The sequence below is a fragment of the Oratosquilla oratoria genome, chromosome 18 (assembly GCF_046742065.1).
Source record: "Oratosquilla oratoria isolate Oo_2021 chromosome 18, ASM4674206v1, whole genome shotgun sequence".
NCBI classification, from domain to species: Eukaryota; Metazoa; Arthropoda; class Malacostraca; order Stomatopoda; family Squillidae; genus Oratosquilla; species Oratosquilla oratoria.
Genome location: NC_134794.1, coordinates 3,261,184 through 3,284,346, shown reverse-complemented (window position 1 = coordinate 3,284,346; position 23,163 = coordinate 3,261,184). Strand labels below are relative to the sequence as shown.

The window sequence follows — 23,163 nt, the reverse complement described above, 5'->3', positions numbered from 1 at the left end:
TGACTTTGGCTACCTCCCATGTAAGGGGGGAAAAGCCCTTGGTATATGTATGTATGTATGTATGTATTGCGGTCTTTGATTGGGAGCTTTGGCAGTTTATTGGATTAATTCGTGTCATTGGCTTTTAGGATGTCTGAGTGAAGTATGAATACAGTGAAGCTTTACCGTAATTGGCTGCACTGGTCAAACTGTTCCTGCATGTTGGTTGACCTGGCTGTGGCCAGCATTGGTTGGTACTTCTCAGTGACTTCCTAAGATGAAGAACGGTCGTGGCATCGTCTGGCAGTTCCCGGAAAGGGCACAATCATCATATTCAACCCGCGGTTCCACATTCACCAGAATTGTCCGGCTGTGGCCAGGATCAAATCTGCTCATGACATCAACTCATCGAGGGGATTATTTGCGGCAGACCGAATCACTCGTTAAGCCTAAACGCAAACCGAGACGCAGACAGACGACACAGTGCAGGGCAAAGGCAGACTTCCTGTGGCTAAATAGAAGTACAATTTGAACATCTCTCTCTCTTGAAATGCTTCTAAATGTATCTACTACCTCAGCATTTCAAGTGAGAGAGGAGTTCAACCTATGCTTCAATTCAGCAACAGGAAGTCTGCCTTTGCTGTGCTGCGTCTCCTGTGTCCCCTGTGTCTCTGACCTTAGGCATCTGCTAAGAGCTTCATTGGGTCATCACAGGGGTTGAGGTCGGGTCACTGAGTGCCCAGATCTGTCAGTTGATGCCATTAGGTCACCATAGGTCGTGGGGTGCCTGGATTGGTCAGTTGGAAGGTACATTTGGTGAGCTGCTCAGTATGAGATAAAGGAGACTTCTGATGAATGAGACTTCAAATTGGGACACGTCACTTCTTCATCGTTGCCGAAGACCTCACGGAGATGAATCTTAGAACAGTCGCCCGACGGAAGCCAGAAGGAAGAAGTTGCACGTTTGGCTCGGTGCGATTATCGTTCAACGATGATCGTTCATGTCTCAACGATGATCGTCAAACGATTGTCTCGAGCATGAATTCTCTATTTTTGAATGTGGCTGCAGATGACAAGGCTGATAGTTTCAACCGAACCTACTAACGCGTTTACCCAAATAGGATACCAGACACGTCGCTTGTCATAGGTTAATAGTAATCTCACCAGGGAAGGCGTACCTTTAGTGATGTTGTTCTGGCTGACACCAGACTATTTTATTCGTCTTAGTGGTCTTCGTCCTTGAAGTGCAGGCTTAGCGTGGGACCACGAACTGTGAGATTGGTAACTCTGGGCCATAAGGGTGGTGGGGTTGCCAAGTGTGTAGTTATCATGAACACTCGAGGGCGGATACGCCACAGTCCAAGTGTGTTTGTTGTGGCCAATCACAAAAACAACATCACACGCGGCTAGAATCGGTGTGTCGTTTAACCGTTAATTAACGATGAATTGCTGCTCTAGGTGGCGACACACAGGCTAGCATGCTACTTGCTTTTGGGATTAGAAACGACCTCGGTTGCAATGTTCTAGACTTCCGTAACATCTCAATAATGTGTCTAACATTTGCATTCTAGGTTTAACTTCACTTAGTTCGTCTTTCAGCTTCTCACTAAAGGACACGAGAGTAATTTGACATTTGGATTTAAAACAAAAAAGCGTGACCGAAGTCGTTTCTACTCAAACTAAGTAGCAAAAAGCAAGTAGCATGCTAGCGAGAAATGCATAGTGTGCCTCTACATTTATATATATATTTTTGCCGCTATGATATCTCCTTCACTTTCGGAACTGCAGAGAAGGTCTGCCGTCTCCCTCAGTCTTACTCGACACAAGCCCTTGAGAATTCCCCTAGCCATCCACTTCATAACCTTCAATTGTTTCTCCTCCCTACCCCCCCCACCACCACCACCCGGGTTCGCTTGTCTGTCTGACTCCCGCCTCTCTCTCTCTCTCTCTCTCTCTCTCTCTCTCTCTCTCTCTCTCTCTCTCTCTCTCTCTCTCTCTCTCTCTCTCTCTCTCTCTCTCTCTCTCTCACACACACACACACACACACACACACACACACACACACACGGGTCACTACGAGCATAGCTCTCTTCCCGTATAATACAACTAGGTAAAACTAGATAAATAGACACTCTCTCTCTCTATCTCTCTCTCTCTCTCTCTCTCTCTCACACACACACACACACACACACACACACACACACACACACACACGGGTTACTAGGAGCATCTCTCTTCCTGTGTAATACAACTAGGTAAAATAGGTAAATACACACACACACACACACACGGGTCACTACAAGGAAAACTCTTCCCGTCTAATACAACTAGATAAAACTAAGTACACACACACATACACACACACACACACACACACACACACACACACACACACACACACACACACACACACACTCTTAAAGACTGCATAATACGAACTATATATCCGGCACACTTAACAATCGGCTCTACACTTGAGTGTGTACTTGCATATGACAGAACGCGTTCAATTACGTATGTGTACGTAGTCTTACTATTTACACGAGAGAAAGGCAGGCGTGCTTAGACGTAAATATCATTTCATTCAGTTATCTTGATAACCAGATCATGACCCGAACCATTTCTCTCATCGTCGTCGTCGCCCCCGTCGTCGTCGTCGTCGTCGTCGTCGTCGTCGTGGCTACGGGTGACCGCCGCCTCTACTGCTCCACCATGTCTGCCATGAACCACTACCGATCCTCCTCCTCCTCCTCCTCCTCCTCCTCCTCCTCCTCCTCCTCCTCCTCGTCCTCCTCCTCCTCCTCGTCCTTCTCCTCTTTCTTTTGGCCATCTCGAACGAAACTTCCATTACCGACCTGATAGCACTAACCTGTTGCTACCAAAGCTTTCCACCGCCATACCTATCCTCTCCAATCGTTACTGACACCTCCAGTCACAAGCTTAGAGTACCACCATCGTGCTGGCCATTTCCTCTTACATTTTGACATTAACGCACCACGCAGTATCACCACTTGCTCCACTATAATCCCCAAGTGGACCCAAGGTGGATTTGGCTTTGTCTCCACGAGTACCAGTCGCCCTTCCACCTCCTCTGTTGCCCTTACACCACTTCCACCACACCCTGAGGCTCACGTCCGTCCGGTCAAGTCCCAAGGTCAACCTTGTATTGCCGCTGTCGGGGCTGCTGCTGCTGCTGCTGCTGCTGCAGTAGAGCTGGCGACTGGTTGGGGTCGATCAAGGTTACGTCTCCGTGTTTCTTTAGCGGACAGAATTGAATTGACATTTAGCGGGCCAGTTCAGGAGCTGTGCAGTGGATACACTGCGTCTCTCTTCTGCCAAAGACAGTGGCACGCTATACCGCAACGACAAGGAACAACTACACTCGTTACTTGATTCACTTCAGCGAAACGTGTGGCGCACGAAACCTGAGGTTCTGACTCCATCCGCACGAAAGAGTGGGACGACAATGGCCGGGCCTTGTCGACAGAAGACCTTTCGTTCCGGAAACGAGTTTGGATGCAGAGCAAATGAACACATGGGCAGGTGAGTGGACAAGGAAACTAACGACAACACATCTCATTACTTATGTGTTTATCCAACTGAAGTTTGAACACTGAAACAACGACATTCGATCGCCTTTGTAGGCAGATATTCCATTCATTGTCTATACGGTTGGCGGAATGGTTATTTTATCAACTTCCAGATTAATTCCAACAGGAGAACTTCAGGTATTGCAGCGCTGCGCATTTCCAGTGACGTGAAAGTGAAAGATTCACAGGAAATCGGTTAACTTAAAGGGTTATCACCCTGGGCTCTTTTTCCTCCCACATTTTTCCTCCAACCTCCATTAGAATACGACTTCGCTAACAGAAAAACTTCTCTAAGAACATTTCAACATTATGTCTAACATTCGTATATGTTTACGATCTCTTATTTCATCATTCAGCTTTGCTATTATATATGACGGAAAGAAAATTTGATATTTGGAGATTTGAAAATTCAAATATTGTAACCGAAGTCGTTTTTATTCCAACGAATTCTCAACGGTCGACGCTGGTGAGATCGTAGAAACCCAGCGTCATGGATTGTAGATTGTGACACAAGACGATGAGCTGTTTACGGCAGGAGTCGCCTAATTGCCTCCTTTGCCCTTTGCGTTGGCTTGAACACGTGGTAGTCACTGGTCGAAACAACCCCCATAGAATTGTATAGAACGCAGCACAATCACACCAATGTCATATGTATAAAGAATCCCTAAAGGATTTACAGTGTTGTTATTTGAAACTGTAGGAGCACCCCCAATCACATAACCTCATAGGTTTATTATTATTTGCTTGATTTACATTTAAAATTAGTTATGTGTCAATTTATTATTGTTTACTATTTACCTGTCTGTTTATTATTTAACTATACCTATGCGGTTGTTTATTTAATTTATTGTTATATTATATTTTATTTATTTGTTTATCTATTTATTATTAATTTTTTCGCATCCGACCTAGTTATGGACCAAAAGGTCTCCGGTTGGCATGCTCCGCCTTTGTGTTCCTTTATAAAAAAAAATAAGTCAGCCCCATCACGGAAGGACTTTCCCATCTTCGAGTCCACAGAAGAATTCCCTTGCGTCACCAACAATATAAACGAAAATCTAGCACGACTACAGGCGACACTAAAACCCGTTTTACCCCGTTCGCTGCTTGAGGGGTTTGCCTAAGGGCGAGGGCAGGTGGGTGTAATCGCCTGTGGGCCACCGGAAGAAAGACGCAAGACGGGAAATGCAACGAAAGGGAACATCAACAGAAATAGGTCACTTTCGCTGCGAAGGGAATTGTCCTGAGCTGAAGAGAATCGTCTGACTGTAGCTGAATTAACCAGGAACGCTGGGAAAGGGTCATAGGTCACAGAATCCCTCAGATGCAGTTTTTAGTAACACAAAGGGTGGCAGACTATGCCTTAACCTCCACAAACTCAGACCAAAAGAACTGTCTGTACATAAAATTGGTCACAATTCCGTGGTAGTTTGTGGATGTGTGCGCATATTTCTTTTAAGTGGGCTTTTAGTGGACAGCGCCACTAACTCATCAATGCAGATTATTTGATCATCATAGGCAGTCTCAAGTCGAGCTACAATTCCAAAGGGCAACTTACATCTTAATCCCGCATTTCACGTCACAACACAATCCCTGGAAGGTGCACGACGTTGGATTCCATGCGCTCGCCACATCACTCATTAGTAACGGATTCGTGAACCACGGCAGTGCCCCACAGATGGAGACAATACCCAACACCGACAGTGGATAATGACTACACGAAAACGCTCCTAAAAAAAAAAAAAACGATAGTTTCTTAGTTGGATTTCATCACAGCACCAGTGACGTGGACGAAGTTATAACTATCCTAAAGTACGAACATCAACAGAGTTATGGTTCTCGTTGAACTTGCCTTAACTGATGGGATTCTTGATGTCCTCTGTGCACGTCATCCCAGTCCACGCCATACCGGTGAAGGAATGAGCTGAAACTTGAGTTATGCAACAGTTTAATCATTGAATATTAATGTATTCCATGTCTGTCCATTCCATATAGGATGTTGACATTGTAAGTTATGTGCAATCAATGTTTTCGGGATTTAGTGACACCCCAGCGGACCAGAGTCACACATAATTAAATTTTGATCGGAAGCTAATCTGCATTCAAAGAACACTGATCACTTAACTTCCACCTTTCATAAATTCACATATTTATACATATATAATTTCTGCAAATTATTTTAACGTGTGCCTTGTGAATTACTACGAAATGTGTGTGTGTGTGTATATATATGGAAATAAACTAATCTGCTGGGATTCGAACCCTCGCCTGAGCGGCTTGCGTCTAAAAGACGAAGATCGTACCATCACGCAAGCCGCTCAGGCGGGAGTTCGAATCCCAGCAGATGAGTTTATTTCCAAATGTCAATTGACACACAGATATATGTATATATATATACATATATATATATATATATATATATATATATATATATATATATATATACACAGCATGTAGAATATAGAAAGCAGAGGTGGATGAAGTGAACTGGAGGGACGACAAAGGAAGAGGTGGATAGGGGTGAAATGGGGACTCTGAGGAAGAGGGGAACGTCTGTTGAGCAGGGAAGGGAGAAGGCAGGGGATACGTGTGTGGGCTATATGCGGTATTGTCTAGTACTAATCTCTTTGGCTTAAAAAAGGGTCTGGTCGTCCCTGTTAGAAGGGGAAGGGGAACCGGAAGGACTGAATAACCACCCTTGTATTACAGTACCCATTGTGCCAGGTAATGTGCTTGGCCATATGTTGCTGACACTGGCTCATGGAATCCTGGCGCTTCCTATTCTTGTGGAGACCCGACGCGAGGTTCAACAGGAGTTTCTTGAAGCTTATGTTGATCTCAAAAAGAGGTTTGACTCAGTGCTTCGTGGGGTGGTCTGGGATTCTCTGCGGCTCTGTGGGATTCCTGCGAGGATTATTGACTTGAGGTCTGGCTTATTCTCTGAGACTGAGAGTGGCGTAAAGTATGGAAGAGGCGTGTCCAGCTTCCTGTTTATTTTGGAGCGAGGCAAGGGTGTCTTATCGCCCCGACACTTTCCAACATCTGCATGGACTAGGCATTGGGAAAGAGTTGTCTATCAGTGTAGTTTCGGGGCATCCATTGGCAACACTAAGGTCACCGACCTTGTATCTTCTGGTGATTCGGTTCTTCTTGCGGAATCGTTGGAGGTCCTGGTTGCCGTCTTTAAGTGCTCAGGGAGGCGAGACCGTTTAGACTCCAGGCCTCCAGAACCAAGACCAAGGTCCTGGAGTCTGGGGGATTACTGTGGCGAGGACGTTGAGGTATTGGGAAGCTTTACATACCTTGGAAGTGTAATGCATAACAGTGATGGGTCATGTCAGGAAGTACTTCCAAAAGATTGGCTCATCCTAGGATGTTATGGACACAGTCAGAGTATATGGACTAGTCGATATTTATGCGGGACTGAGATCCAAATCTTCAAGTCTCTTGTGTTCCCTGTCTTGCTGTAGGGCTGTGAGACATGGACACTGAGGGCTGATTTGTAGAGTCGTCGTCTCGATGTCTTTGGTACCAAGTGCCTTCGGGGAATCATTGGGATGCGTCTCCGAGGTCCATCGTTAAGGAGGGTGAGGATTAAACTTTGATTAATCTGTCTCGTATTTATCTTTCTATTCTGGCTGTCTTCGGGCGGCAGATTTTATTAATGTTGCTGGTGTTATTATTATTATTATTGTTATTATTATTATTATTATTGTTAATATTATTTATTATTATTGTTGTTATTGTTATCATTATTGTTATTAATAATATTATAATTTTTCTATATGGCATCCTATAGTGATTTACGGGATTCAAACATAAAAGGTCCACATCAAAGTTTTTCCCGGCTGACGTCACACGACTTAATTTAGATTAGGCCTTTGGTTCCATCGATTTTTTTTTCTTTCTTTATCAGCCACATCGATTTGTAGAATTGCGAAACACAAGAAGTCAACTCTTTGCAGTGGATTCCCCTCTTCCTCTCCCCCAGGCAGCGGGTAGACCTCATGAAAGCGGACATGCACGGACAACAGTGTGTGTGGGTGGATGGGGGTCACTTTGTCACGAAATGTCTTAAGATTTAAGTTGTCGGAACTTCTACAGTCAGGGAAAGAAGTTCCTTGGCACTGCTCACAGGTGCCTGTGTTCAAAGGAGTTTGCAGTTTTAGATTATATTGGAAGAGTGCAGGAAAGTAATGGTGACTACACAGTGCATATCTCGCCAGCTTGCTACTTGGGATGAGTAGAAACGACTTTAGTTACGATCTTTTGTTTTTCGAATTTCCAAATGTCAAATTACTCTTGCGTCATATAACAAGAAGCTGTAAAACAAACTAAAAGAATTTGAACCTAAAATACGAATGTTAAACACATTGTCGAGATGTTCTTACAGAAGTCTAGAATATTGTAACCGAAGTCGTTTCTACTTAACAGATGTAAATAAACCGTTTTTTTTCTTTCATTCGCGGCGAGTAGGAACCGTTTTCTTTGTTGCCAGATGCCAGCGTTTAGTGTGGAATGAAAGGCCAATATGTTTACATGGAGCTGTGCGACCAGCCACTGCGTATTGGTAATGTTACCTTTTCAACATCCCCCAAGCTTCTAATTCTCTCAACACTGACCTATTTTCTTTGTCTGACAGGTACATACTCGACGCTTGTGGGATGGAAGTTCACGTCAGGTGACGTTTGTGATAAGCGAATGACGAGGTCGGATAAGATAAGGTAGATACACCCAATTATTGTCTTTGATGTTCTGTTTAGTCCCTCTTCTCGTGCGCGGCTTGGCATGCTACCACAATAAATGAGAGGAGATGCAAATAGATCTTCATAAGGGAAAAAATGAACTACCTAACTTGGATTTGACACTCTTGAGCCATGTTTTGTTGCGCCAAGAAGTAAGACAATGGGAATTTGGTGTAGGCCCTTTTGATAAAGTTAATAGTAGTGAGACATTGGTAACCTGCTGATTGGCTTTCCTATTTTTTTTAACCTGAACTGCTGCAGTTAGCTTGAATACGGGATTCGTCTTGATCCTGTAAACCTCCTGTGAGTTAGATATTACACGAGATTGTGTATGGGTGGCGATACCAGGCCGGAATTCATAGTACGTTATCAAAGGGGTGTTGATTAGGCATGTGTCTTTTGTAAGTACTAAGTCATGCAACCATCGACTTTCCCCCAAGTGGTGCTATTCCTATGTAAACAAGAAATGTATCAGCGATAGTCATCGTTTGCCACTAAACAAATTGTACTCTACTTCCCTTCCCCTTTATATACTGTGTGTGTGTGTGTGTATATATATATATATATATATATATATATATACACACACACACACACACACACACACACACACACACACACACACACACACACACACAAGATAAACACGTCATCTACCAACACAACTGTGCTAATAAGGACTGAGCCTAGTTCATTACATCAGGATGACCAGAACAAAACTTTCGAGACGATTAACCTATCTACAACACAGAGCCATCAGCTACTACAACACTAAACCCAAAACTTCCTTGACCCGCTGCAGACGAGGCGAAGGACCAATAATGACAGAGAAACTCTCGAAGACGCACATTCACTGAAGCCATTTCCATAGCACAATTAAAGCCAACAATGAAAGTGCACAGCTTAAACCTGCAGGTTCTTCAGACTCGAAGGCACACGTGACTTCCCCCTAGTGATTCCTAATGGTTGTAGAACAGCCAATCAGGACACCGCTTTCCACGACACCAACCAATCACACAGAAGCACACCAGAAAATGGTCTCAAGCGGAGACGGAAACGTTGCAGCAGCAGCCCACGGAGAGTTGCTCGGCTGACCACTCGGCCAACATCGCAAACAGGAGACTTAGAATTCCCGAACAGAAAAAAATGAACAGCGCAGAAACAGCAGTATGATTTAATCTCGTCTTTCTACAAGAAAATATTCTTCATGGATACATTAACATTAGTTTATCTTTTCTGGTGGTTACTCCAGTTTTTGTGAGCCCATTTTATATATATTTATATATATGTATGTATGTAGTGTGTCACAATGGTCTTGCATCATGTGCAGGAATCGTGATCGATATATGTTACCCTCGCGGATGAGAACTCTTATGGCCCATGTCTGTGTGAGAAAGAAAATCACCGGTCTTGGATCACGTGTTGGATTCGTGATCGTCAGCTACTACCTTCCCGGATGAGAGCTCAGAGATGGAATGTAACCCGGGGTGGAACTCGAACCGCGGAATTAGTGGTCGAGAGCGGTACTACTGTATCGTCGAGCTGGTATGTATGTATTTGTGTGTACGCGCTCAAGGTCGCGTATATGTGTACCAGCAGTATTCGCACATAGGATTTGTCATATCACACATGTAAAAGTTGCATGTGTATAAAAAAAATCCCGGCGTTAGTACTATGCATAGAGATTGATATAGAACAGTGATCTCAAACGAATCCCTATGGCGAGATTAGTGACGTCAATATGGGACAATTATACTTGGATTGTATATTCGAAGGTGTTGGTATAAAACCCTTTGGCTATTAGCAAAGTGAAGATTTACATATAATTGCATTATAGGGAACAATGATATGAAATTAATCCCCATGGTAAGACTAGTGACGTCAATATGGGACTATACTTGAGTTGTATACCCAAGGGTGTCAGTAAAAACCCTTTGGACATTAGCAAAGTGAACATGTGCATCAAATTGCTTTATAGGCAAAACCCTTCCAGAACTGGTCATTGCTGAAGTGCTCGAAAGCTGAATGAAGAGTCTCAGATGGAGGCCGCGGCATAGTCTCGACCTCGAGGTCTGCCCATGACCGGCGTGGGCCGCCGACCTTAAAATAGAAGGCCATGGTAGGGCACACAAGTTGATCGCCGTGCATGTGGGCTCCGTCCATTGTGTCGGGGTTCACCGATCCAATGGGAACCGTATTGTTGCTCCCTACCCGAAATTCGTCCTGTGTTTTTGGGTCCCTTGATGTGTCATTCCCCTTAAAGCAAGTGTCGGCGTTTTCTTTCCATATAGAGGACAGTGCAGTCAAAGAAACGTGCAGCTTCAGTGTTTAACATTAGCCCACAAAGGTACCTGAAATATTTGTGACACACAGTAAACGATCAAGAAAACGACCTACAGATAATATTTGTGTTAACTTGTGTCTGTCTCACAGTTTTAGAAATTATGTGGGATTTTATAGTTCCACGGGCTGTGCTGATCTATGATGTTCTGTTAATCCTGTGAAGGTGTGCTTGTACAGGATTCACATTGTCATGTAAGTCTAGCATTTTCCCACACTTGCTATACCCAGATAACAGAACAATATTTTTCTTTGGGCGACTTATGGGTTAGTCCTGTGGAAGTTTCCGGTTACAAAACTGTGCCACAAGGAGACATACGCCGCCTCACATATCTTGAATCCATTTGCATCGCAGAATTGAAGCCAGACATGCACACGCACAACTCCGACCTGAAGATTTTTATGATTCAAAAGTGCACGTGATTTCTCCATGTTATTATTTATAGGCAAGTACGAAGCCAATCAGTAACACTAGTTTCAACAACATTAACCAATTAAACAGTAACAATCACTCTATAAACATGACAGATACACTCAAATCATTCGGCCATAAAGATAGAAAGTTAACGCACAAACGACAGTATCATTTTATCCACGCACTGATCACTCTAAAAGTACTACAGTAACATTTGTCCTCTTTTTCCCTTGTAAAGCGGAACTATACAGGCACTCCAGTCCTCTGTCACCTCCCCCTCCCTTAAATACACATTAAACAACCTCGTTAGCCAATCCACTAAAAGAATACTTCCCATTTTCTGACACTTCGCATGACACCCATTCAACCTATGTGCCTTACTAGTTTTCATCGTCTTTCAACGCTCCTTGTCCCTTACGAGTAACTTTTCCTTGATCTCTTTCATTTTCCTTCTCCATCACAGTCATTTTCTTGGCTCATACTGCCACAAATCCCTCTCTTGTCTTCCTGCACATTCAACAACTCCCTGAAATACACTAACCATCTTCCCGTAACCGCCTTCTCTTCTACAAAGTTTTCTGTCATACTCCTTCCCCACTTTACATTTGCTCTCTTCTTGGCTTCCTTTATCTTACGTTTTACTTCTCTTCTTTTTTCTTTGTACTTCTCACATGCTTCCCGAGTCCTACTTTTCAACCAATCCACACGTTTTCGTTTCTTCTCTTCTTCTACAATCTTCACCTCATTATCCCACAACCCACTAACCTTCCCTATATTCCCTCCCATCCCTCTAGTTCCGCATACAATCCTTGCACAACTTGTCACTTCGTCCTTGAAACAAACCAATTCCTCATTTACACATTGTCTACTCTGTCCATCACACCTCCCATATTCTCCTAATCTCTCCTGACATTCTATCTTTTCCTTCCCATTCAAACTGTTCGTTCTAAGCACCTCTCTACCCTCTTCCCGTTTTCTCCAGTTATCCTCCACTCTCGGCTTCACTTCTGACACTCCCCACTCTGTCCCTGAAGAACATGGACATCCAGAATTCTTTCTGCCCTTCCTTTGGATACCACTACATAGTCCATTAATGCCTTATGTACCACCTTTCCATCAACCACTCTTTCCCATGTATACTTATGCTTGACTCATCTTTATCACTAAATCTCCACTAGAACTTTTACCTAGCACTGAAAAACTCCCTATTACTTCATCTATTGGTTCATTCTCTGTTCTAGGATTGAGATCTCCCAACACTACTACACTGACATTCCTCCTAAATCTCTAACCACTCATTCAAATCTGTCCAAGAAGCCTCCTTTTCTCTACACTCTTCTCACTACCAGGTCCATATACGCTTACAAAAACCCACATCTATCATAGTTCTGTGTTGCCAGCCTCTGTAGGGCTGTGGATTCTCCTCTTAATGAAAATTGAGGCAGCAATAAATTATCTAACACACATTAGGGATCTGTGAGTAGTCTGTTGGGAATCGCTGCCATAAACTAACTCGGTGAGAAGGTTATTGTGTATAAAGTAAGCCCGTGAGACGCCGCGATCGAGTGATCGAATTGTTAATGTTCCCCCAGACTGTCTGGCCGAGCAGTCCTGTCTTCCTAAGGAATGCCACAGCCGGAACGGGGTTTTCCCATAAAATCCCTTATATAGTGTCTGTCGTGTTGTTGGCGTGCGTGATTGTGTGCAATGCAGTCTTCCTTAACGCGTTGTATAGTATGGAGTGAAGTGTTACATCCTGGACAGTTGTCTGTGGTGGATCCAGCCTCTTCTCGAGTTGCATGTCTTGCTCGCACGATCACGTAAACCCTGACCTGACCTCCGCAGCATCAGTTGCTCGGCAATACAATTTCTTTGCCCATGGCCCAGCAACCCGCATTTGTATCGGGTCCGAGCAAGAAGGGTCTGTGTGTGTACAGGTATCAGTGGGATGCACTTCCAAACAGGCATTGTAGTATACAAGATATTCTTATGGTTTTGTTTGGTTTTTGTGTTTTCTAAGGAGGCTGGGGGTCATGCAACATTTATTGTATGCTAATTCAAGGACAACTGGGTTGATAACTAGGGTTGTTGTTCTCGTAGATGCAACATAAAGGGTTATCACACTGGGCTGTTTTTCCTCCGACATCCGACCTCCAACCTCCATTTGAATAACTAGAATAGGACTTCGCTTACACAAATCTAGACTTCTTTAAGAACATTTCTTAAGTATGTCTAACATTAGTATAGGTTTAAAATTTCCTAGTTCACCAATCAGCTTTGCTATATATGACCCAAAGATAATTTGATATTTGGAGATTTGAAAATTTAAATCTTGTAACCGAAGTCGTTTTGACTCGAACGAACTCGGAACTGTCGGCGCTGGTGAAGCCCGTGGAAGCTCAGTGTGATAATCTATCCAAGTACCGTGTACCATAAGTACCATAACCGTGGGAAAGTGCATTAAAAGATATCTTCAACCTCCGTGAGTGCTTATGGTAGTTTCAAGGACGTGAACAATAACGGATTTAAGGATTTTTCATTGTCGTTTTGAAACACCCGCAATGGAGTGGAACACACATTTTGGTGTTATAAAAATGGTTTATTTATATACACTCTAGTTATATAATCACTTTTGTAAGGAAGTGAACCAGTTTTACAAATCCAAGATACGTAACAGTGGTTTAATATAAACTACGAGGTAGAAACGTTTCCTGTACATGTTAGCGGGGTCCCAGTCAACCAATTCAACATTACTGTACGTCACATTGGCTAATCCAAGACTGTTTTGTTTGGCTAAGGGGGAGATGAAGTACAAAATAGGATTTCGATCGGTTAGTGTTCTACTTGGGTTTTGAATTTTGTCAAAATATACAAGCAGGCGCGCGCTCACACACACACACACACACACACACACACACACACACACACACACACACACACACACACACACACACACACACACACACACACACACACACACACACACACACACACACACACACACGCACGCACGCACGTACGTACGTCGGATAATGTCCAGAACAAATATGTGGATTTTGTCATCGTATTGGAGAAGAGCTGAAGGAGAAATAGATAATTCGTACTCATCACAATAATGCTTTTAACTCTCGATTTCTAGTTAAGATTCAAGTAACAGATACACAAATATACGAAAAAATGAAGAACGAGATGAAAGAACGAACAAGAAGAATAAAAGACGTACAGGGGAGGACAAACATCGTCTACAGGAGGTCATGTGAAAGTGCCTACGTGGATAGGCAGCCTTGGTCGGGCTGGCACTTGGCACCGCCTCGCCTCGCCTCGATGCTCCTCTCCTCGTCCATCCTCCTCCCTCCTCTCTTCCTCCTCTCCTCGTCCATCCTCCTCCCTCCTCTCTTCCTCCTCCACCTCGTCCACCACCTCAAAGTCATCTTCCGGCTCTTCCATTTCTTCGTAGAATTATCGCGTTGTTTTTGTAATATTTCTTCAACAGTTGTTCGTGAAATTGTCTCGTCATCTCTACTGCCGTTCAGTAAATACTTGAATATTTCAGTAGATGTTTCAGTAGAGGCCGTTCCTAGCAGGTGAGGATTAACATTTTGCTGGCCGTAGGCTTAGTGGATATGTATCATAGGGCTCTTTTGTTCAGTTACTATAAGAATTGGTTTATCTTTTAATTTTGTTTTACTTTTGGATTACTATATTTCAATATTTATGCTTCTTATTTTTCTGAGTAGACACACATACACGTATCTACATACATATATACATGGTTACATATATATATACACATACATTCATGCATACGTACATAAATACATATACACATACATCCTTACATATATATACACATACATTCATGCATACATACATAAATACATATACACATACATGCTTACTGTACATATACACATACATTCATGCATACATACATAAATACATACACACATACATACGCCTAGGAGTTCAGTCTATTCAGCACATAGGGCTGTCTTTACGTCATACCAGTAATGGATCTCGTTTTCATTATTTCTAATGCACGGAAACACACTTTTGTTCAAGTGAACACAACCTTGATTTCTTGTTCACGAAGATGGGTCAGTAAACGAAATCACAACTTCCCATCACTTTCTAATATTGTTAACGAGTATTCAGTTAATCCTTGACCTCAGTTTGTGAATACAAAAGAGTATTACCTACATACATAAATACATACATCTATGTACGTACGTACATACATACACATGTGTGAGGGCTTGATATGTTTATTTTTAGCCACTTTTTCGCAACATATAACAAAACTGGATCAATTGGCGTGAATATATCAAAAGGGGGTGGGGGCAATTGTTTGTTCCTTTATTCCATGAATTTTAGGAGCAATTGGGTCAAGATTGAAGTCAAGGTCACCGAAAATGTGAAAATCTTCTTTTGATTCTTAACCTTCATAAAATTGCCCGATATTCTTCATACGTGGAAAAGACGATCATTTCTCTACTTTTCAATGACAATAGTGAAAAATCCAGTTCGACCTTGGGCGACTTTGAATGATGGAATATCGCAGATTTCCAGAATGCCTTAATGTTTGCAGAAATACGTTAACTATTATTCGTATGTCAGAAGCTGCATATAGACCTCCGCTTGTTATTAAGACCTTTGACCTTAACTTGAAAGGTCAAACTCGAGGTCACACATATTTAGAGGGCTGTAACTCTTAAGATGTGAGGGATGGAAGAGGGTGGAGGGGAGTGGAGTATGTAGGGGATGGAATGAGTGGGAGTGGTTTCTATGTTTTTTTCTTTTTGGCTACCTCCCATGTAAGGGGGAAAAAAGCCTTTGGTGTATGTGTGTAACTCGAAGAGAACCTGTGAAGACTAAGGTGAAGGAAAGTCGTTATGTATAGACGAGAGGTTCTTCGTCCACAACAACTGGAAGTGGACTGGGTGGATTATCACGGACGAGCCCGCGGGCGATTTGGACGGAGATCCACGCCTTGGGTTTAGGACCATGAAGCCTTGTGAGTTGCGTATCAGTAAAAACTCACACGCTAGAAATCTAGAAGTTTTTTCAATTCAATTTAACAGTTTATTGCCCAGTGATCCACGCTTTAGGGTTTGGGATCATGGGGCCTTGCGAGTTGCGTATCAGTAAACAACACACGCTAGAAATCTAAAAGTTTTTTCAATTCAATTTAACAGTTTATTGGCCGGAAATCCACGCTTTAGGGTTTGGGATCATGGGGCCTTGCGAGTTGCGTATCAGTAAACAACACACGCTAGAAATCTAAAAGTTTTTTCAATTCAATTTAACAGTTTATTGGCCAGTGATCGCTTTAGGGTTTGGGACCATGGAGCCTTGCGAGTTGCGTATCAGTAAACAACTCACTCGCTAGAAATTTAGCTTTTTTTCAAATCAATTTAACAGTTTATTTAACAAAATATTACACATTACATTTGCATGTCGAAGATGCACATACACACATACATATAAACATTAATTTGTTGAAAAGGAGAGAACGGAAGCAGTAGCTTATAAAATGATCTCCCTTAATAAGTAGAAAGACCTTTCATATTCTTCTTCTTGAGGATAGATTCGAAGACTAGATAAATAGGAATTTTAGACTGTTAGACGGTAGTTAGAGGGAAGATTTATTTTTTATTTTTTATATAACAGATGGATATGGTAGCAAGTCAACATAAAGCCAGAGCTCTTCAGAACGACAGAGGGGACTCGCTCGAGCCATAAACCTTTGTAGTGTCAAGGTTAGACAGATATAAAAAAAACATTTCACTTCACCATCCCTCTCACACGAAGTGGGAAGTGAGAAACCCCTGGGTTTTTCAGGCCGATGTTTGGGTCGCCTCCCCGCCTGGTCAGGGAACCAACGCAAGAGGCACGTAGCAGGTCCCGGGAGTCGAACTCACGACCATATGATCTTGAGTTCGACACGGTATCCAGTGGGTTTCTGCAGAGCGGCTTAGAAGAGACTTATTTGGAATAAATTTAACACGGAAGGGGGAGGGAGTGGTAGCAGAAAGGGGAGGTGGAGGTGGAGGGGGGGGGCAAGAAGACTTCCGTCGTTGGTGGTGAAGAGCGGAGGTGTCGACGACGAAGGTAATCTGCAAAAATCGCGCTTGTCAACCGACGCAAGCGGCGACCTTGCACTTTGGAATGGTGGCGACCCGTGGCACTATGGAGCGTCCGTCGCGAGACTCTTCCGGGAGCACCCCGGACACCACAACTTGGTCAAGGCCTGGCGAGGCTCCGGGCCTAAGTAGATGAAGGGCGTAGATAGTAGAGGCGTAGAAGGTTCACCTCGTGGACAATGCTGGAGTTGAGGCCTTCTGTCGGATGCCCCAAGGTCGCTCGGCGCCTTCGTCTCCAGATAGTTGTCCAGTGAGGAAGAGGTTCTCTGTGTAGCTGCGTACTACATGCGACATCTTTTCGGGCGAAAAGGAACATTTAATTGAAAAAAAATCTTAAAATCCATGGTCTGGCTGCCCCACTGGGGTTGAGCAGTTTGGTTATGTACAAGTGACGTTATGTGTATGTGGGGATATATATATATATATATATATATATATATATATATATATATATATATATATATATATATATATATATATATATATATATATATATATATATATATATATATATATTTAGTGTACAGTATGTTTGAACGGAGATATTTGATTTGATTTCGTTTTCTTTTATTCCATGATATTTCTGTGATTATTATATCTGGTTGTGATGGTTAGTTGACAGTAATACATTTTCATCGTGGTTGGCTCTAAAGATAGAAAGTGGTGGAAGTATTGGGTGAGGTTACTACGGCTATGTATATGTTTATTTATACACATATACTGTACATATACAGTATACTATGTATATATATATATATATATATATATATATATATATATATATATATATATTCGTAAAGCGTGACAGATTTTCTTTCAAGCATATTCTGTTGAAAACGACCGCAAATGAGATTTTGGATATATGTAGAGACGATAGACACCTAATCTTAGAAATATTATATATAAAAGTTGAGCCTACACCTAAACTGCAAACAGGGGACTTCAAGGCCCTCCCAAGCATGCAGCAAACCGCCACAAATCCAATTATGGAACAAAACACCACAAAACTAAGAATGGGACAAAACGCCACAAAAAACAAACATGCGACATTTCGTCTCAACCCAAAGCCGGAGGATATCCCAAATATATGACAACCTGGTCTTTCCCGGTAACCTCTCCCAGTTACCCGGTAACCTGTTCCAGTCATCCGGTAATCTGCCCCAGTTACCCGGGAACCTCTCCCAGTTCACCGGTAACCTTCCCCAGTGAAGATCAAGTATGAACACAAACATATGAAATTAAATATCACACCGTTCATTGGAAAATTCTTAGCCAAACCAAAAGGTCCCTACACACGCTCAGACTTTTACTCAGACTTGTCTGCATAGACAAGTCTGAATGTGTGTAGAGGAGATTTGTGGTCTGCACAGACCATTTGCTAGGTCTGTGCAAAATCAACTGTAGCTTGATATTATGTCTGCGCAGACATCTCTGTGCGTGTGTAGGCGAGTAAAGAGAAAAATATCACAAGTCACTGAGGAAGTGTTTTGTACCCGGAGCCGCGATCTAGCAATAATGACTACCTACACTAAAGTCATAAACCTCCTTCCAAAGGAGAACAAGTCCATAGTAAGACATAAGGAAAATGTATTAAAGAAAACAAGAACACATCTAGCCATCCCTTTCAATGAGGTTGTGTGTGTATATAGTCAAAGCTGAGGATTATATAAGGAGGAAACTAGAGTAGTGGAATTAAAGAGGGAATGAGATCGAGTGAGACATTATTGTGAAGTAAGAAGTAGAATTTAAACTGATTAATAAAAGTGGGCCGGTAGGAGCAGGTAGGTGAGGGTAACAGTGTAAACATGTACAGGGATATTCTGGAAAGAGTTGAGGATATCGAAAGGTGTGAGAGGAGGTCAAGAAAGCCTCGGAAGGAGTCGGAGCAAGGTGGATCATTACATACGTGACTCCGTGATAGGTGTGGGCGTGTCTAGGTTTGTGGAAGGGGTGAGGGAGGATTTGAGAAGGGGGGCTATGCTGCTCAGTAAATACGCAAAGGGGAAGAGTAAGAGACAGAGATTGTTTGGCTGGGGCGATGTATCCTCTGGGTTCCTTTTTTTTCTATGCGCGATGTACCCCTCCCCCTTCCCCCCGGGTGTGTGTGTGTGTGACGTGGCCAAGGTGGCTAGCTGCAGCTGTCGTCTAACGTGGTTATCGACACGATGACAAAAACAAAAAAAGAATCGCAAGCTGCTAGCGACGCTGTCATCAGTTCTAGGTTGTTAGCTATGTGGACTCTTATTTTCACCCACGTTCGACAGTAGTCATTTGTACTTTTTTTTCTAATCGAGGTCCGCTAATCCGGGCAGCCAAGGATCAGAGCAACAGGAAAAATATGTCCGTTAGCGAAAGCGCACACTGAGACGCATTTGAAGTGAGAGGGAGAAGTTCAAACAGTATTTCAATTCAGCAACAGGAAGTCTGCATTTTGCTCTGCGGTATGTCGTCTGCGTCTTAGTTTGCGCTTAGGCTTAAGTCTGTTATCGTCATATTACCGCCCTTGCTACTTTCGTCGCTGCCAGGAAGTGTTATGTAACCCCAGGCTCTGTCAGTAGATTCCGCGACAAGTACCATGTTGTACGTAATTGGCATTCGCCGACAAGTCTACCCAAAGCAACGTTTCTCAACCTTTTTACCCTTGCGTATCTTTAAAATAAATTGCATGTCTCAGGGAACCCCTGCGCAAAAAACAAACAAAACATATACCATATCTTTCTCATTTTATTTTCATCGTAATAATAGATAGGATGATGTCTATATTACATTACTACAGTACCCAAGAATATGTCGTGCGTGTTTAATTATATTACGTATATGAAATTAAACAAAAAATCAGAAGTGCATTAGCTTATCTCACTTGTTCTCGCGGAACCCTTAGGGACCTATTGCGGAACCTTAGGGTTCCGGGGAACCTTGGTTGAGAAACGCTGACCTAAAGAAACACGGAGACTTTGTTAGTAACGTTATGCTTCTTACAACTGTATCAGTTACATCATGTACTTGGTGTAGTTGTAACCAACGATACGTCGCACTAGACTCCGTCCTCGTATTGTGTTTGTTTTGATAAATACAGCGTCACCGACCTTCCCCAAGTACAAGAAAACGGGAAGAAAGGACAGAAAATGTTCTGAATTGTTTAACGACAAAATTTGGTTTGTGTTGAGAAAGGCTTTGAGCTCATGGCAGTAACTCGTCTTGTCTTTTTTATTTTGTTTTCTTATTTTTATTATTCGTTGCTCGTGCCCAGCTTATGTGGTACCACCAAAATAGTACCCCAGGGTCGTATGTAAAATTATGCAAGAGCTCTTTTCATATTGATTTACTTACAGTAGTTCAAGACATTGGAAACGATTAACGAAAATTTCCAATCTGACATCCAGATAAACGGGATATAGATATAGATTAAGATCTAACAGAATCACATAAAAGCATAAGTTGAATACGTCTCTTTAGGACGTGAGAGATGTAAGAATGGATAAGGGTGAGCGAGCGCATGACCCGGCCCGCATGTGACCCCTAGTAACCTGAGATTGACTCTAAGGATCCTCTTCCTGCTCATAGAGAGTTCGACCCAACCGCTCGGCAGTCTCGCAACACCGGGCATCATAGCCAAGGGGGGGAAGACGACGACGACGACGACGACTTTCCCCCTCGCTGTCCACCAGAAGACCTTGAGAACAATTTCAGCCAGAAGTTGAATTTGTCATTCTTCTGTTCTCTTGTCCCTTTGGGTTTCTCGGTGCTGGGCTGCAGGGTGACCGAGGTGACACATCTTGGTGAAATTGCAAGAGTCATCACATCTTTCGGAGACGGTGACATTGAGAAGGAATTGAAGGGATGGTGATGGGCAGCGCACAGGGAAGACATGTACTGTAGGTCCCTTCTGCACTCTGGTACTGTATTGGTTGTATTAGTAGAAAGGGCATTCTCTGGGCTCAACGAAATCTCGAATAATAATTGTTGCACTGACTGGAAACCCGCACCCATACAGTAATTGTAACAGCCATCAAGCCCTGCCCTATATCTCTTCAAAAGAAGCTTCAGACTGTTGTCTATGTTGTATTTCTGTGAGACGATTTCCAGGTCACCGGCGAAAAGTAGTACGGGGTGGGGGGGTGGGGGAACTGTCACAGGTTCTCAGTTCCCTTATTGTGAAAAGGTTGAAAAAGGTAGTTTACTAACAATGATGATAATATTGAATAATAGTGAGTGTTGCCTCAAGTTTCTCACGAAGCCCGCAGTCTCGCAATACCCGGTGGATCGCCCGACATGGGTCCTCGGAAGTTTGACGAGTTAAACACCATATGAGGACGGAGCCTTTATTTGTACGACGTTTCGCTTATTACAGCTTTTTCAAGTACAAGTTGAGATACATATGCTTGAAATTAAATAAGGGGAAAGGAGGGAACGGGGAGAGAAAATAAGGGGGGAATGAAGAGGAGGAGGACGAGAAGGGGGAGAAGTGTCGAACGATCGTCTAAGCCAGTGGTTCCCAAACTAGGGGGAAATTTCCCCCTGGGAGGGTAAGTTACCCCCTGGTGGGTAAGTTACCCCCTGGTGGGTAATTTAACAAATTTTCTGGGGGTAATGGAGGGGTGACAAGAAGTTAAGGTTTCTGAAAATCAAGAAGCCAAGAATTCCTCGATTAGCTTCTTCAATCATGCAACTCCATCCATCCCACTGATGTTCTCGACATCTTTGACAATAGTCATTAGAGATGCACAAAGTTCAAATACAGCAAATAAACGAAAATATCTCTAGTGTTCTGATTTAGCCATATATCTCAATGATGACAACATTTTGTGAATGGGGTAACACGATTAATGTGTCGTGATAAACTGAGTAACAAGCTGTTTAGGAACCACTGGTCTAAGCATTATATCTTTTGTGATAATATTTATTTATTTTTATTTATTTATTTATTTTGTTCGGACATCTGTCGGATAGAACGATAAAGATAATAAATGTACACTGTGGCCTGTAGTGTGCGAATGTAGGTCAATGTAGAACCATTTTCGTGCCTACGCCGGCCTCACCAGGACCGACGGTTGAGAGTTCGAGTTTTAGTAAAAACGACTTCGGTTACAATATTTTTCAAATCTCCAAATATCAAATGATATTTTCGTCATTTATAGCAAAGCGGAATGATGAACTAAGAGATTGTAAACCTGTGCGAATATCAGACATATTGTTAAAATGTTACAAGAGAAATCTAGATTTCTGTAAGCGGAGTCATAATCTAGTTATTCAAATGGAGGTTGGAGGTAGGATGTCGGAGGAAAAATAGCCCAGTGTGATAGCCTCTTTATGCGTGATTTACGCATCTGGGTCACGTGGTGTCTGGAGCTAGGCCAACTTGTGTTCTTTGTCACTGCTGGATGTGTACCTGATCGGTGGTGATAATATTACCTACTTCCTATGAATAACCATCTAATCCATACTTTATCACGACCTCAAAAGATCTCCGCCTGGTCTCGTTACTTATTGTCACCTTTAATTGCGGATTCCATGATGTTGATTTGCCACCCTCAAGGGGGGTTATCACGTTGGGCTACATTTCCTCCAACCTCCGATTCGTCGGCGGTACCACCCGCCTTCAGAACTTTGTCTGCTGTAAAATGACCATGGCAAACTATTTTGTTTTCTCAGCCTAAATACATAGAATGTCATTTGTTTTTATATTATTTGAATATCATAAAATATCAGATCAGATTCCTCCCCGGAAGCTGCGGGCTGCTTCTCCAACAGTCGGAGGAAAAATAGCCCAGTGTGATAGCCCTAAAAGGCCCAGTTATGGTCCCGTATCCTATCCACTTTATACACTACTGTTTGCAACAGTGATGGTAACTAGTCAGCTCAAGATGCCAACGCCTCTTAAGACGAATTACCCCCAAAAATATTCTTTGGGGGGTAATGTATTGTTACACTTCAACAATACAATTAATGAT

General features: G+C 42.8%; 1 protein-coding gene across 5 annotated transcripts in view; it reads left to right on the top strand.

Annotated features, from left to right (window-relative positions):
• The window catches only part of LOC143034985 (nuclear receptor subfamily 2 group C member 2-like), a 340,734-nt gene that overhangs the window by 71,604 nt on the left and 245,967 nt on the right, over positions 1 to 23,163 (top strand). Inside the window, exon 2 of one of the 5 annotated variants that reach the window (XM_076201358.1) lies at positions 8,212 to 8,293. The exons of the other annotated variants lie outside the window; for them this stretch is intronic. The gene's annotated coding sequence lies outside the window, so the exon portion shown is untranslated. The remainder of the gene's footprint in view (positions 1 to 8,211; positions 8,294 to 23,163) is intronic. 5 annotated transcript variants of the gene reach the window in all.